Source organism: Aethalodelphis obliquidens, unplaced genomic scaffold, assembly GCF_003676395.1.
Source record: "Aethalodelphis obliquidens isolate GAN/ISIS:26980383/991018 unplaced genomic scaffold, ASM367639v1 scaffold46, whole genome shotgun sequence".
NCBI lineage: Eukaryota > Metazoa > Chordata > Mammalia > Artiodactyla > Delphinidae > Aethalodelphis > Aethalodelphis obliquidens.
Genome location: NW_020837990.1, coordinates 8,025,496 through 8,029,950, shown reverse-complemented (window position 1 = coordinate 8,029,950; position 4,455 = coordinate 8,025,496). Strand labels below are relative to the sequence as shown.

The 4,455-nt window shown below is 52.6% G+C and overlaps 1 non-coding gene across 1 annotated transcript; it reads right to left on the bottom strand.

The window, feature by feature from the left end:
- Positions 1-630: 630 nt before the first annotated feature.
- TRNAE-UUC (transfer RNA glutamic acid (anticodon UUC)) lies at positions 631-702 on the bottom strand. The gene has a single exon. It is a non-coding gene; the product is annotated as a tRNA-Glu (tRNA).
- Positions 703-4,455: the final 3,753 nt, after the last annotated feature.

Here is a 4,455-nt window from a genome sequence, read left to right as displayed (position 1 = left end):
TTTATTGCAAAGATTGATAGGGATATAGACCATCAAGTCCCCCACCTTTTCAGAGCAGGATGTAGAAGTTGGGAATGGACATGGGTCCCTGGAAAGGTCACTGGTGTACCTCTAAAATGTAGGCAAAGTGCATGTGCATCTGTCTCCATATGTGTGCGTGTTTGAGAGGAAATTGTGTGTGCATCCATGCGAGTTTGTTTTGAGGGCTGCACACACATGAGTTTGTGTGTTTCTGCAGGGTGTGCATGTGTGTTTGTCTGAGAGCTGTGTGTATATCTGTGTGGATGTGTTTGAGGCATATACACATGTGTATTTGAGGGGTGCACATGTGTGTTTGTTTCAGGGTTGGGTGCACGTGTACAGTATGGGTGTATTTGCAGTGTTCGTACATGGGCAGATGTCCATGTGTGCACATACAGAAGTGTGTGTGTCACGGGGTGGGAGGTGGCAGAAGAGGAGAGGCAGAGGGACCATCATTAGGTAAGTCCTCCCAGGCTCATTCTGCTGGAGAATCGACTGGAACTACAGGGGATGTCATTGTTAGGAATATTCTTCATCTCCCTTTCCTAAACCTTTTCCCTGGATGTTCTTTTTTTTTTTGGCTGTGCCACGTGTCTTACAAGATCTTAGTTCCCTGACCAGGGATTGAACCCGGGCCACAGCAATGAAAGTGCTGAGTCCTAACCACTGGACCACCAGGGAATTCCCTTTCCTGGACATTTTAGAAGGGAAATCTTTTTCCCTCCACACCCTGAAGGAGGCAGAATCATCCGTTGATACACTTGCTCTCTCCTGCATTTATTAAATATCTGTTCTGCTCCTCTCTGCACCCAGGCCTGGGTTGGGCCCTGGGCTTCAGGACCCTGGGCCCCTCACCCCGTCCAGGCCTGCTTTCCAGCCCTGGTCGAGAGAACAGTGTGCAAGAGAATTCTTTTAGGAACAAAGAAGGCCAGATTGGTGCAGAGAGGGGGAGGGAGGAGGTCTGCAGCCCTTCTGGGAAGGGAGGGGACAGAGTCAAGGGTGGCAGAGCCTAGATTGGGAGAACTGCAGGGGAGGCTCTCAATTCTCAGCCCCGCGGGGCGCCAGGGAGAAGCAGCTCCCAGCACGGCCGGCTGTCGGGTTAGGAACAGGCCCCTGACACAAGGGGTTTGCACAGGCGCACAAATGAAAGAAAATTGGAGGAGATGAAACCATACAAATTCCGCGTAATAGAAAGAGATGTGCGTGCGGTCCGGGCCTCAGCTCAGAAAGGTTGATTCCAAGAAGATGCTGTCCAACTTTATATTACTTTTCAGAAAGCCAGTGAGCTGAAAAATAACTCTCACCTTTTTTTTTATATGATTATTTGTTTCTTTGGAGTTTCTTCTTCACATTGTTTTGTGCATCTCAGTGGTTCCTTTCTCCCAGTCTGATTTCTTTTGGAGATTTGGCCTGGAGCCTGGAGGGAAAGATGGTCCTTCTTCCTAAGAATGGGTTTATTTCAAATCCTCGGCAGCCCCTCTTGGGGGTGGGGGGAGATGGGGGGAGGGCAGACCTGCTCCCATGGTTCACAGATGCTTGCGTGTTGTTGTTGCTCACGGGCAGATACACGTGTACATACGTGTGTGTGCTTGAGGAAGCATGAGGGTTAGTGAAGGGGTACACGCATGAGTCTGCATGCACGCAGGCATGCGCAGGCAAGGGTGTACGTGTGCCAGTGCACGTGGGGCCCAGAGCTCCATCCAGGTGGGAGGAACCTGTGGGGATGGGTTCTTCTCTTTCACTTGACTCTGAGGTGGCAGTGACTGGCTCCCTCACCTTTCGCCAAGCTTGGCAAGGCACAGATGTTTGAACCAGGGAAAATGTCAGCCCCCAGGAGGAGCCCAGCTCTAACTTAGAGTGAGCCCCTAGGAAGCGTGGCAGTGCATTATGGATGTTGTGCTTTGGATCCATTTGCATTTGCTCTTTCCAGTAACTAAGAACTGGTGGGTGGGTGTGAAGGAAGTAGGGACTCTGCCTCAGTGCCCACTGCCCACCTCCCACCCCCAGCTTCGCCAGGCTCCTGGTGAGGCTGTGACACCAAAGAGAGCGACAGAGAAGCAAGAGCAAATGCCCTAACAAGCCCTGGCTTCTCTTCCACTCCCGTGACAACCTGGAAGGATTCTTCTGGCCTGAAGAGCTGACTCCTGGGTTTCGGGGGGGGACCTCAGCGCAGAGGCTGGGTGCTCTGGCGTGTGTCCTGCCCTTGGGCAGGTGCATCTGGAAACAGCCACTGGTGTTTAGACTGTATGCTTGGGGTGGAGGTGGGGCCTCTGAGCTTTGCTGGAGCCAAAAAAGTAAAGGATACAAGTGTCCTTCCCTCCTTCATCACCAGCAGAAGACTTCACCAAGCCCCAGAGGTAGGGGCTCTGTGTGAGGCCCTCCCCGCCCCAGGAAGAGTCCAAGGGGCTGAGCAGAAGGCACAACACTCCCAGGGCCCCATCACCCCTGGGGCCATGGCTCATTCGGGCCACGCCACCATTTAGGGAGATGAGGGGACTTGGCCTCAAAGAGGCTAAGGTACTTATGCAGGGGACATAGCCAGGAAGCTGAAGAGCTGAGTTCCCTCTCGTCACACAGGCACCTGGCATGTGGGCTCACTCCTGGACCCGCACTGGGAGGAGACAGAGCCCAGAGTGAAAAGAAGAAATGCTTTAAGCTTCAGTGCCACCAGGTCACAAGCAGACCGAGGCCCCACCCTGGGTAAGCCCAGCGCCCTGTGAAACGGGACCTTCGTGGGACTGTGGTGTCACTGGTGTCTAGGCCTTTGGAGGGCCCACAGAGCTGCTTTCCAGGTTAATACAGGATTATTATGGTCCATCTGTACCCGCTGAGAACTAAGAGAGGCAGTGGGGTGCAGTGAGAAAATTCCGTGAAACCACGTCCAAGTCACTTAAACTCTCAGCATCTCAGAAGTGATGATGAGGATGGATGCCTGACTCACAGCGTTGGTGTGAAGTCTGAATAGACCAACACGTATGGAAAGACCTCCTGCGTTGCCTGGCACGTGGCAGTGTTCAGATCGGGTCCGCTTCCTTCCACTTCAATGGGCCAGAGTCACTTGAAAAGCTTCCCAGGTGCCCATAGGAGGGCTCAGCTCAGTCACCCCTCTGCTGAGCCCTTGTAAACACTGCGCCCTCCACCACCTCCACCGTGGGAAGCTGGGGTGTGGCACCCGTGGAGGTGATCCCCTAACCTAAGGTGGGTCCCTGTTCCCCACCTTCCCTTGCAGAGTCTGTTAGGCTACAGGGTGGGATAACTTCCACCACCACCCCTCCTCTTTGCTCAGGGTCAGGAGCAACTGACTGGCTACAGCAGGAAGGGTCTGGTTTGCCCCAGAGAAGACCTTGGAGAGAAGACAGCCTAGGAACCCCAGCTTTTCCTTTGCACCCTGGACCTCCAATTCACTGAATGTGAGTTTCCCCTTTGGCAGAAATCCCCAACATTTGTGGATAATAATAACTGACATTTTTAAGCCCTTTGCAGTTGAAAAGCATCTCTGCAGCATAGCAGGATGATAAGACGTGTGGGCTTGGGAGACAGAGGACCTGGGCTCGTACTAACTGGTAGGTTCTGTGTAAAGTAGAAGCAAGGATACCAACCCAGAGGGATGTTGGGGGAGGAAATGAGTAACAGATGAGTTCAAGTGACCCAGTAGCCTAATTAGCCTAAAAGGAACCTAATAGCTCTAGCTGTGTGACCTTGTGCAAATTGCGTAAACCTTATGTGTCTCAGTTTCCTTATCTGCAAAATGAGGCTAATAAGAGGATCCACCTCGTAGGGTTAAATGAGTATTAAGCGAGGATTAATGCAGGATTAAGTGAGTTAATAACATACTTAGAATAGTACCTGCCACATGATGAGTGCTCTGTGAATTATAATTGTAATCCTTTCTTCGACTATTTTGCCATCACGATTGCCCTTGGAAGTCAGGAGCGGTGTTAGTCCATTTCATAGATGGGAAAACTGAGGGCAGAAGGGCAAGATCACCGGCCCAAGACTTGAACTTCAGGCTTTCTGGCGCTCAGTGAGACTTCCTTGCACTCCTCTGCCTCCAGCGGCTTCGGTGGCTTTTCAGCTATGGGGAGACTGTCCAGCAGGCTCTGGTGCCCCGCAGTGTCCCTCTCAGCCAGCCAAGACAGCCCCTCCCTCCTGCTTCCTGTTGGAGTCACCACCCTTCACAAGCTGGGTGGCTGGCTCAGGCTTTCCCTCGGGGAGACGGGACATCTGCCTTCTCCCCAAAGGAACAGCCTCAGGAGAAAGAGGCCATCAGCCTGGCATGGGATGGCTCCTGCCCTGGGTTTTCCAAAAACTCTGCTAACAGCAGGCCTCCTCCTTTGGTCTCTGTGGCTCTATGTCAGAGACTGTGGAGTCACAGCTGTCACCGTGTGTGTGTGTGTGTGTGTGTGTGTGTGTGTGTGTGTGTGTGTGTGTGTG